The sequence below is a fragment of the Anser brachyrhynchus genome (genome assembly GCF_964034855.1).
Source record: "Anser brachyrhynchus genome assembly, chromosome: 3".
Classification (NCBI taxonomy): Eukaryota; Metazoa; Chordata; class Aves; order Anseriformes; family Anatidae; genus Anser; species Anser brachyrhynchus.
The window spans coordinates 83,884,105-83,897,223 of NC_137696.1; the positions used below are offsets into that span (position 1 = coordinate 83,884,105).

Genomic DNA, 13,119 nt, shown 5'->3' on the forward strand with positions numbered 1-13,119 from the left:
AGACACACATTCTCTTTTGATGTATCAAAAGATGTGCAGCTAGCAGGTCAAAAGAGGTGATTTTTCCCTTCTAATCTGCTCTTGTGAGATCCCACTTAGAGTACTGCATTCAGCTCTGGACCCCCAACATGAGAAGGACATGGACCTGTTGGAATGAGTCCAGAAGAGGGCCGCAAATATAATGAGAGGGCTGGAGCACCTCTGCTGTGAAGACAGACTTAGAGAGTTGGGGCTGTTCAGCCTGGAGAAGAGAAACCTCCATGGAGACCTTACACTGACCTTACAGTGGCCTAAAGAGGGCCTACAAGAAAGCAGGAGAAGGACTCTTTATCAGGGAGGGATAATGGGGTAATAGTTTTAAACTAAAAGAGGGTAGATATAGATTAGATATTAGGAAGAAATTCTTTAGTATGAGGGTGGTGAGGAAGTGGAACAGGCTGCTCAGAGAAGTTGTGGATGCCCCATCCCTGAAGCATTCGAGTTGAAAGGGGCTTGGGGTAACCTGATCTAATGGAAGGCGTCCCTGCCCATGACATGGGGTTTGGAACAAGATGATCTTTAAGGTCCCTTCCAATCCAAACCATTCTGTGATTCTATGATTCTCAGACAAACAAGACTAAAAGAATGTCGCTTCTTTAGCCTTGAATCAAAGTCTGAGAATAGGACAAATCCACACAGAATTTATTGCTTTCTTTAGATATATTGGGAGGGTATCATGGCTAAAGGAGAAATGGTTATTTAAGATAGGAGGCAATATGTATAAACCAGATCTGCATAAACCATATACTTGAACTGAAAATAATATATATATTTATTCCTAGCAACCAGAGTGGTGAGATTCTAGAGCTGCTTCCCAACAGAAATCCTATATTTGTTTTGATGACAAGATCTTGCTTTTTCTCATTTGGAGTATTGGTCAGTCTTCTATCAAGGTGCAACATAATGATACTTGACAACATGCTTCCCAGAAATCAGCATTTTGGTTTGCCTAAACAAGATTATGATGGCTGAAAAACTAAATGTTATCCCTAGATATTCCAGGAATTTTATATATTGGATTGTTTTTATTACAAAGCCAGAACACTCAGAAATGATGAATGTCTCAATCACTTTCAAGTTATGGCTTCTGATGGACATGTGCAAGAAAATGTCAAAGAACCCTCTTGATTTAAAATCCCAAAAGCACTGGCATGAGGAAAGTAAATTAATACTGTAAATGTTCTGTTTTTAGCAACCAGAGTGCAAACTGAAGCTGTGACTCTTGATTTTGCAGTCTAGCAAAACTGAGAGCTACAGAAGAAGAACAGATTTCAACATAAAAAATATTACAGCTTGTTATTTTTGTGTCAGTTATTGTATTTATCCACTTACAAACAAGAAGTAGTTTAATTCAATGTTTTTCTAAAATACATCATTTTGCTTTTTTATGTCAGGGAGAAGGCAGAGAGGAGTTCATCACTTTGAGCAAACAGTTTCCATCTTGCTCTCTAAGGGTCGTGGCTACCCTTGATATAGAGATATCTCAATCACACCTTCTGCAAGGGCTTATGTAACAGCACAACAATTGCAGTATACTCACTATATTATTTTTATGCCTATTGGGAGATAAACTGCGCTACTGGAACAATAAAATGTCACTAACTGTCTAGAAAACACATTTCTACTAGCCTGTTAACTATAAGTTGTAGCAACATCCAAATTTTACTTTACTGTATTGTGCTTCTGAAAATTTCCCCCAACATCAGCCTCCAAAATAGGAAATATTTGCATGGACTAGCAGAGAAAAGAAAATATTTCACCGTTCCAAGGTATGACTCCTGTACCTTTTCCTTCCACATTATCAAGTAATAAATTTCAAGGTGTACTGCCTCTTCCTGAAAGTGGGAAAGGGGGCCACTCTGCCAGGACAGAGCAGCAAACTGTAAACTCCTAGTCTGTAAAAACAAATACTTAAGAAGCAGACCAGCATATCTAGTGTAATACCAAGTTTTTTTCTCCATCCTATGCAATGGGAGGATGTTAGGCACTGAGGTTTTGAGATCGAGTAATATCATGTAATTCAAGATAGAAGATGTTACCAGAGAAAGGTGATTTGTATGGGATAGTTCATGTTGAGAAAATCTAGTCTGTGTTGTTTAATAAAGTTGTCCCTAAGTGCCTAACTGTTTCATGTCTTCTGTGTCTTGCATTAACAACTAGCGAAATGTCCATCCTTGTGGTTCTTGTGTTCTGAACAGTCTCCTTCTCTGATTTTGTTCTCCTAGATTGTTTACTTTCAATTCTAGTAAAACCCTGTTATATTTTTCTCTTCATGCTGATGATGTAAGAAGAAGGCTTTTCATAATCCTCTTAATGTTTCTCAGGAAATGAAGCTAAAAAATAATATTTTCTTCACCTTATTTCACTACAAGGTAAAATGAGTTCCACAACATTCAAGTTAAAATGGTTATACCGAGAAGGGTTCATTCTATCAGGAGCTATGTTTTATCAAGTGTTATGTGAGAATAAAGGTAAAGCATTGCATGTTAAAAGATCATTGAAACGTTGGATCAAAAGGATGTTAGATAATACAAGACAATATATATACATATATATATTTTTTTTTTTTCTGGTGCCTTTGCAAGTAGCAAAGTACTATAAACCCAAATTTGTCTCACCTTAACCTCACTGATCTGCTAAGTCTATAGCCAGATCTGCACAACAATTTTCTGCTCCTTTTTTTTTTTAAAAATGTTATGTTGTGAAAAAAACACTAACATGAGCAGTATAGAAAACGCAAGGAAGATGCTAGTTTAATGGGACTACTGACAAAGGTAGGAGTATTAAGAATAGTCATATATATAGCAAATAAGAATGAACAAAAATGGGGCATTTGGAGAAATGGTAAATGGGGGGGCTGTTAGTATGGAAGGAGAATAGTAGAGAAAAGAAGAATAACTTGAAGTCAAGGTCATCAGACTAGAGGGACGTATCTTGGCTTTGGTGAGACATGTATTGCAATACCTGTGGAGCAGTGTTAAGAGCTTTTTCATTTGTGTGCTGTATACAGGTTTATGAAAAGCTTGCTTTTGATGAAAAAAATGATAATCTGTAGAAGAGTACTTGAAAGCTCAAGAGAGTAGTGAGACTGGCAAAAAGGGTTCAGGGTGGGTATCTTTTGGAACAGGTTGTAATGGTTTGATTATATTGATATCAGCATGGGAAAAGCTCAAACCTCGTGTATTCCATTTTAAAACACAATATACATTGAAACTGGCTGTGAAGAAGGGTATGATCAGTGGGTTCTGTTGTTTTATTTTGTTTTGTTTGCACTGCAGGAAGTCACAGCAATATTCAGGTGTGATTTATTTCATGAGAATAATACTTTTCTTGGTGAACATCATATTTAGACTGATTAAGAGGGTTTTGTGAGTGTTCTTTGCAGATCAGATAAGCTGGATTATCTGCAAATCATGGCTCTGGGGGGAAACTGGTGTTCTAGATTCAAGTATTGATCTTCAGTTATTCTATATGATAATGCATAGTAACATAGATCAGTGTTTTCTCTCACAATAGAATCATCAACATCTAGCATGTATATTGCAGAATTTCATCTAGTGCACAAAATGTCTTCTTTGAAATTATTTAGATAAAACAACATCCCCACTGTGCACTAAAATGAATTCACATATGCAATCAATGCAGAACATAAATATACAGCTACCACTGGGAAAAACTTTTTCACAGAGCAGCTACCTCATTTTTGGCTATTCAGTCCTGATACTCAAAGGAGACTTATAAAATACTTTCAAAAGACAAGCCTGGGAACTAAAATGTATTACTCTACCATATACTTAAAGTCATAGATCCATCATCCATATATCCACAGAGATATTGTTTTTTTTTTTTCAATAAAATAAATAAAAAATCTTCCTTCTGCTCTGATCCTCAAGTAATTCCTATTCTCTTGCAAAGTTCCTGCTCCCATATGTGCTTATCAGAATTTGGTCTTATCAATTAGCGTGTAAGAAGCTTAACAGGAAATGCTCATTCCTACTCTGCAACTAATTTGTGATTTTTCTACTCCTGCTTCCAATATGCAGCATTTTTTGTATGTTTTTTTGTTTGTTCGTTTGTTTGTTTGTTCATTTTTTCCTATCTCTGTCAGCTGGTCTAATAAAAGATATCATTACTTTAATACAATCCAGTCTCATATATTCGGAGAATTGTGGCTGTAGCAGTATTGTTTGCTTCTTTTTTGTTTATTATTAAATCATGTCAATGTTCATATACACTTAACAACCCTGTGACCCAATACAGCCATTCATTATCCTGATAAATGGATCATGAATATTGCAATCTTCACATTGTCAAAATAAACCTTCTGATTTTTACATGTTTTTATTTTCTTCTAGCTTGTCCCTTGCTCTGGAACCACCTTTAAACTTTTTGTCATTAAATGCCTGTAACAAGAATTCAAGCCAACAAGGCCCACAGGCCTAGTCTTGGCAGTGTCTTCCAGAACCTCTGAGCTTTGCTGATGCCTGATTTACTGCTGTGCCTTTTGTTTAGAAATCCAGTTCTTGAAGGAACAGAGTACTGAAAAATACAGTACTCTACCAGTATGCCTGCCAGTTTATCACTGACTCTCTCACTTACATAGAATCACAGAATCACAGAATCATCTAGGTTGTAAGAGACCTCCAAGATCACCTAGTCCAACCCCTGACCTAACACTAACAAGTCCTCCACTAAACCATATCACTAAGGGCTACATCTAAATGCCTCTTAAAGACCTCCAGGGATGGTGACTCAACCACCTCCCTGAGCAGCCCATTCCAATGCCAAACAACCCTTTCAGTAAAGAAGTTCTTCCTAATATCCAACCTAAACCTCCCCTGGCACAACTTTAGCCAATTCCCCCTCATCCTGTCACCAGGCATGTGGGAGAATAGACCAACCCCCACCTTACTACAGACTCCTTTAAGGTACCTGTAGAGAGCAATAAGGTCGCCCCTGAGCCTCCTCTTCTCCAGGCTGAACATTCCCAGCTCCCTCAGCCGCTCCTCGTAAGACTTGTTCTCCAGACCCCTCACCAGCTTTGTTGCCCTTCTCTGGACTCACTCGAGCACCTCCATGTCCTTCCTGTAGTGAGGGGCCCAAAACAGAACACAGAACTCGAGGTGCAGCCTCACCAGAGCCAAGTACAGGGGGACAATCACTTCCCTAGACCTGCTGGCCACACTGCTTCTTATGCAAGCCAGGATGCTGTTGGCCTTCTTGGCCACCTGAGCACACTGCTGGCTCATATTCAGCAGACTATCTACCAGTACTCCCAGGTCCTTGTCTGCCAGGCAGCTTTCCAGCCACTCATCTCCCAGCCTGTAGCTCTGCTTGGGGTTGTTGTGCCTCAAGTGCCGGACCCGGCACTTGGCCTTGTTGAACTTCATACAGCTGACCTCAGCCCATCGGTCCAGCCTATCCAGATCCTCCTGCAGAGCCTTCCTACCCTCGAGCAGATCGACACACGCACCTAACTTGGTGTCGTCTTCAAACTTACTGAGGGTGCACTCGATCCCCTCATCCAGATCATCGATAAAGATATTAAAGAGGACTGGCCCCAGTACTGAGCCCTGGGGGACTCCACTAGTGACCGGCCTCCAACTGGATTTGACTCCATTCACCACAACTCTTTGGGCCCGGCTATCCAGCCAGTTTTAACCCAACAAAGCGTACGCCAGTCCAAGGCTTGAGCAGCCAGTTTCTTGAGGAGAATGTTGTGGGAAATGGTATCAAAAGCCTTACTGAAGTCAAGGTAGACCACATCCACAGCCTTTCCCTCATCCACTAAGCGTGTCACTTTGAACATGAACATATCTATGACCAGTTAGTCTTTTTTTTTTTTTTCACTTTAAATGTGTAAAATTATGTTCCTATTTTTTTCATTCACTGATGCTTGCTCTACATCCTGCATTTCTTGATTTATCACTGTTTCCCATTTTCCAGACACCTCCGTATGGGGAGAGGCCAACATAATAAATTCTTCACTGGTTCAGGGATCTTTGGACAGACAGATCATTACAGAATTAGAGCTTTGGGCTGTGAGCTCTTTTACAAGGGCCTTTGTTACAAGGACCTCTACAAAGACCTGTACTCGAGCACATCTTCCCTAGGACTGAACTGCTCAGAGATTAAATGTTTCTTATAGTGCCTGCTGGCTTAATGAAAGGTACTGATTGACAGACATCTGCCAAAAATACTTGCAAGATAGAAGCCCAGCTTTATGAACCTCCAAACATATTAAAACAGTCAATACAAGGCATGTCTGTGTTTCACAGTTGGAGAGGTCATTTTTCAAAGAGAATAGTGGGTAGAACATTAGTGCTTTGCATCACGGGTGCTGTCAGCCAAGATGATTAACACTTTGATCTATATACAATTATGACTGCACTTTTAATCAAGGGCATTTTCATGCAGAAAGTGAGCTGGAAGTTTGTTCTTTCTGGATGCATGTAGGAATTGGAAATCCATCTACCAAATTTCTCATATATTGTGGCTTTCTGAACATTTCTAAAATGTTGGTAACTGTTACATAACTCACTATGAAATGTTTAATGCAAAGAATATTACTTTAAGACATAAGATAAGGATAATGAAGACTTTCTTATCTTGACTGACTAGCTCTTTACTGCTAAGCCCTTCTATTTTCTTATTTTAATATGCTTCTAAATCTGTCTACATGGTAGTTTCATAGACTTAACAGAACTCTGTTTCTACCTGAAACTCACACAGGATTTGTGGAATGTTTGCTTTTGAGTCCCTGTGCAACGCTTTCTCTGGAAATAAATTAGTCATGAGAAGCTTTATTCTCCAAGTCAGAAGTCATTTAAACATCCTTCTTGCTGCTTGCCAATGGGTTTTGATTATTGCCTGTCAGAAGAGATTATTCTCTAGTGACATGGCATTTAGTGTCACCACTTCCCAAAACAGCCCTTTCACTGGAAAGGAAAGCACATGCTTCCATTCCTGAGAACTCGGTAATTCTGCCTGAGTAACAGACTCTCTGACAGTTGTCATCTCACCCCATATAGAGGTTGATCATTGTCCCCTATTTGCCAGCTTTCTTGGTGATAATGACTGACAGGAAAAAGGGGGTTAAGAAAAAGAATAATTAAATACTATCTACCAAGATAATTAAACATTCAATTGTAATAGTAATAAATGAAATAATTTAATTAATTATAATTAACCCCCAAGAATTTGCAATTAAAAGATTAAAAAAAAAAAAAGTTGTTTCCTCTACAATCAGTTGCTGGTTCAGGCTATGATGGTGTTTTTGAAGTGTTTAAAGCAAAACCAGTCAATGTCAGCTAGGTTCCCCTGCACTCCCTTTCCTTCCCCATGGAAGATGCACCTTAAAGAACTGATCAGAGGTTCTTTTGGCTTGTTGTAGTTGAGGGAATTATTTCAACAGATTCTCTCTCCTGAATGCTGTTATTTTGAAATTAACTTTCTCTAAAGAATGAATTGTATTATAGTTGCATTAAAGTTTAGGTAGGTCAAAGGGACTCAAAACATAACCAGACCACAACTGGGCTAATAATTACTCTTAGCATTTGTGTCATAGGTTCTCCTCTGGAGGTATGCAAAGAGAATAACACAGAATATTGTTATTTGGTTTTAGCGATAAGAATACTAATTCTTGAAAAGTTGAAGTGCACTTGTGTCACATGACAGATATCAGAAGAACCTGATCTACTGATTACCTTTCAATTTTATGGAAAACTGCCATGAGAAATCTTGGGGAAAATGCTGTGACATGAAAGAATATGAATCTTAAGAACAAATTATACAGCACAAAGTTTTTCTTTAGCATCATGGTCAAGTGAAACTGTCCTGCTTTTAACTAGTGATGTTCAGCTCAAACTATGTTTTTAATACTTTCTTTCCATTTTAAAACTCTACTTTGAAGGCCACTCTGGAAGTACATTAAGAGATAAGGCTTTCTCTTGTTTTAAATTCACATCCTATCTTAATCTGTACTACCTGCACTGTGTATGAAATGTATAGCATAAGGTGTACAAAACTAGCAAGGTAGGGTAAGATACTGGGTTCCTAATGTATCAACTGATACATTTAAGTAAAATTTGATTGATGAATATTAGAGATGGAAGAAACTGAATGTGTAGTCTGCCTCCACATGTAAGCAGAAATATTGTGTATTGTATTCTTATCGATGCTTTGTCCAGTCTAGTTTTTGTGCTGTGAGAAAAGAAGTATTACAGCTAGGCACACTTAAAATGCTAGTGACAGTGGCTGTTTATGGATACTATTGGATGTGGAGGTGACAGAAACAGCAAAACCTTACACTGGTTTTATCTGCCTTCATAAACTTCCTGTGCTTGTGGACTAACCTGTGAGACTAAAAGGATTTAATCTCATCAAGATTATCTTTTCTCCCATCTATGCAGGGACAGCTCAAAGCAGAGTTGCCTAATATTGTACAGATTTCTTCCAGGCAGTCCTAAATCATTGGAAAACGTACATCTGACATCAAAGAAGAGACTAAGCCAACATGGACAGTTGTTTAATGAGAAATGACTTGGTACTTCTCTTACTGGGAAAAAGCTATAACTTTCCTGTATAAGCATTTCTTCATATGAACCGATTTTGGTAAAACTGATAGAGATGTTCAAAGAGGTCTTCTTTAAATTTTCCACTGAACTGAAGGAAATCAGGAAAGTTCTTTTACATAAAGGACAAACAGATCTTAATTACAAACATCTTGTAATAGAAGATACACTCTTCCATAGTTTCTGGCAAATGAACAACATTGCCGCTGGCTAGGCTGTTAGAACGCAAACTATTGTAACCTCTGATGAATCTTTCTGGTGACTTCTCTTCCTTGTTAAGAATCTAGATGAAATAACTTGGAAGTGTTTTGTATCCAGCAGCTCTGAAAGCATACCCATGAGAACTACTACTGCCTAAGCACTTCTAAAAGTCCATTCATAGCTTTAAAAGGATTCATAGAAAGATACGTGGCATAAGGAATGGGGAAAATACTGAATTTGCACTCTGAAAAAGGGGAAAAATTAATGCATGAAGGAACTCTGGCTGCTAATGAGAACACATCACCCACACTGAAAAATGCAGATTATCTCTGGAAAATATCATTATAAATGGAAAGAAGGCATAGCGATATTTCCCATGGACTCAGAGGCAGATGAATCTCTTTAAAAAAAAATATGCAAATCCTGTCTGCCTAGCTATTGGGAATGAAGTAGCTCTGACTGAGGGTAGCAAACACATATCACAGACACAAACCTCCATCATTAATTTCAGGTCCCAGTTATATAAATCTAGATGAGTAATTAGATTTTAATGAAACTGAATTGTAATTCATTAGATTTTAATTGCATTAATATACCTTTTCATATGACATATGTCTATTAATTGCATTCAGATAGCACTTGTATTTTAGAAAAAAATCCAATTAATGATCAATTTACCTTGACGGTTCTATAAATCCCCTTGATTTTATGGTTGTCAATTATTTTTATATGTTTGAGGTTTATCATCAAGCCTTTTTAAACTAGATAAAGTGTAAACCCTCCAACCTGAAGGAGCCCTTATGAATTTAGCTGGGTCTAGTAGTATAGATAGATATACAGATATGAAAGGAGAAGTGAGCATTATAATGATCAAATGAGAGCTTGGATTTAACATGCACCTTTAGGTATTCATTGAATTAATTATGTCCAAACTAGGACAAACCATTAGAAAAAAATAACTGGTCCAATCTTAAAGTAAAGCTTGTTATTCTTTAAAATGGTGTACAGACACTTTCTTGTAATAACAATATTCCTCTTCCAAAGAAGACATTAGAAATGACTTTACTTCATGTGGCCTAAGAAAAATCTGTTTTACATAATCTCAGTCATAAAGATATTGTCACTAAATCAATGAGAGTCCCAGAGTATGATCTGACATTTCCTGTCCTATCCAGATGCTTTCATCTGTTTCTCAGTACTGCCAATACACCTGAAAAAGAGATACCTACAGAACATATACCTATCGTCCCTGAACAAAACAAAACAAAACAAAACAAAACAACAACAACAAAAAAAAACTACTGTTGGTAGGTGAAATGTAAGATTTAGTTTGTGAGCTTTTTTCTCTTTTCAAAAAACCTAACAAAAGCTACATGTGCCACATGAAATCCCAATTTTCCCATGAAATAAAACTCTTTGAAACCATTCTATTGTAGAGGGAGTAATACTGTTTACAGCAAAGTCCACAGTAATCCTCCATTAAGCTCTTAAGTGAAATTATCATTTATTTAGTTCTCACAGAATTGGGACTTAACATAATTCACCAGAATAAGTGATCATAGTGAGGAATTTATATTGAAAATGTGGCTAGTCTAAAGATCCCAGAATATTTAAATTAGAATAAGTCTGTTAGGAAGAAGGCATTGAGGCAGTAAAGAAAAAATAATGATAAAAAAAGAAGCAAATGTTAAGATTTCAGATCAGAGTAACTCTGCAACCTTTAACTCAAAAAACATGACAGATTTTCTTAACATTTTGAAGGAACATCTGCTTTTGTAAACATGCAACCTTAAAAGCAAGACAATATTTCAGAGGCAGGAAATTTGACATACAATATAAGCTACTGTTAGACTGACACTGGCCAGGGCTATGCTTAGCTCATCTCCAGTCTGGGGGGCTGAGGCTTTAAAGTGAAGCATGCCCTTCTGAGTGATGGCAGCACTGTGTTGACATCTTGTAGAAAAAACACAACGTGGGTGAATGCCATCAGCCAGCAGGCCCACAGTATGGGTCCTGCATGTTATTTTTCATTCAGTTTGAAGGAATTTCTGCTGAACAACTGGGGTCTATCATATAGAACTCGGTAAATTTTATGATCATGATCTTGTGTAAAAGTCTGGGCCACCACACTACACATATGGGTGGCTGAGATAAGCAGTCACTTGAAGTGAATCTTCACATAAAAAGAATCTGATAAAGTAGATGCCATATGGGCTTTAATTCTGGGCATTCCTGAAAGTTGAGGAAGGTTAGTTTGTAGTTTTACAACCTAGCCAAAACACATTGCTGCTAATAAATTATACCTCTGCTTCTATTTTGTTCCTGGTGGTGAAGGAGGCAACAAGCATATTCAGCTCTGTAGTTCTGCAGCCCAATTGTCTTCCTTTGCTGCCAGCACTCCAAAGGAGAAGAGCAGAGATCTTCTTGACAGTCCTCTTCTGCCTGTTCACAGGAAAAAGGCAGGAGATGTGGGCAAATAGATCCTGATATTCCAGCATCAGAGAACACGTCTGAGAAAGACCAAGCAGTGAATGAGTAAAGGACACAGAGACACTTCTCTTTTCCTAAGCAGTGTAAAGTGTGGTGGCAACACATCCTCCCCTGCTAAGTACCTGAAAAATCAGTTCTGACCCTCTCGTGAATTGCTTGTAGCTTCACCTGCAGCTTTTCTACACGCTTGGATCAGACAGCAGAAGTAATTTATACTTCTTTATTTTCATTTTTGTTCAGAGTTTGTAAACACATTACCAAGAAAAGACAGATAAGTGAGTATTTTAATTGGAAGAATTGGTGTAGTTCCAGAAACTCCTTTTACTTTTTCTCCTTATTAGGGGGGGAAATATTGGAGGGATTTTTGTGAATATTTACTAAGCATGTCCAACAGATTAAACAGCTTGAAAACGTGTCCATGCAGACTGCTTCACCACTTAGTTAATGCTGTTTTTCATGCTGGCTTGACACAGGTGTGACAGGAGCTAGCTTCCAGTCTATTGACCAGGGTATCTGCTGAGTAACTCGGACATAATTTAACAGAAAGATTGCCCTAAATATCCCAGAAGCACTTAAAAAGATATGAATTTCTTAAAAACCTCTATCTTCATTGAGAAGTACAAAAGAGGAAGAACATCTCTGTGTAGAGGAAAAAAAATGCAGGTCTTTTTTTCTTTAATCTCATGTTCTTGCTGTTATTTAATGGTTTATTAGACAAACTCTTCAATAAGAGAGGGTGATGTTCAGCTAGCACCTTTGTAAAAAGCCCAAATTCTGAGGAAACTGAAAACAGGATATTGAATAGGGCATTTCAATGGAAGGGTCTTCATATATCTTCTCTGCTATTTATGCTCATTCTGTGTTCACTCAGAGCATTCAGAAGTTCTATAACAACACCAAGTCATGTCTTCATATTCATTTTCTTGCTTCTTTTATTTATTTATTTTCTGGGAACTTGAACATTTCACAGTGTTTCTACATAATTACCTATAACAGTAATTTTACTTAAAGCTTTCAATAATGTAACGATTGTGTAATTCTCCCTCTCTCTCTCTCTCTCTCTCTCTTTTTTTTTTCTTTCTTTCTTTCCGTGATTTTAATCAACAAATTACTGTTATATGGAACTAGGGTAAATTATATAAATCTACTAATCTGCTTGCATACAAAATATACATAGACCTCATTGTCAACAAAGTATAAAGAAGGGTTTAAAATCATAAATCATGCCTTAAGTAAATAGTATTTGCATACTGTATTAGTGCCATATGGGTCGTTCTTGCAAAAAAAACAGTGAAAGGCACTGCATGATTTTCTGACAAACTTCTCATTTTCTGACAGAAAAGTGACTCAAATAGTCAATGATCTTCTAAAATAACAGTAAAGTGTGGGCTTGCAAATGATTACTCTTAACTTTGTGAGAGAGTTCCATGCTGTCGCTGGCTTTACAGCTTGACACCAAGGAGAGGCTGAAGAGCACAACACTTTAGTAATACCTGCACTACTTTCCTGTGGAAACACTGTGGGTATCACTCTGGGCATTCCTAACCACAGAGGAGCTGCAATGCCTTATGACAGTCCCAGCAGTTCCCATTTGTCCTATTTGTCAGGGCCCCGAGCACATTGACAAGTTTGGCAAGCTCTTTCCCCCTCCCGCGTGTCCAGCTGCTGATGCTCAGACCATTGATGAGACAGGCTTACAAGCAAGGGGGGCTGCATCTGTGGAGTTGTCTGATCCACAGAGCATTCCCAGCATTAGGACCCTCAGGTAGATACTATGAGAACCCCAATTTTTGGGGGGTAAATGCAAGCATATTTA

At 37.9% G+C, this 13,119-nt stretch overlaps 1 long non-coding RNA gene across 2 annotated transcripts in view; it reads right to left on the reverse strand.

Annotated features, from left to right (window-relative positions):
- The window catches only part of LOC308193439, a 57,679-nt gene that overhangs the window by 31,756 nt on the left and 12,804 nt on the right, over positions 1–13,119 (reverse strand). For both annotated transcript variants that reach the window (XR_013949633.1, XR_013949634.1), the window contains exon 3: positions 11,117–11,255. This is a non-coding gene — a long non-coding RNA (uncharacterized lncRNA). The remainder of the gene's footprint in view (positions 1–11,116; positions 11,256–13,119) is intronic.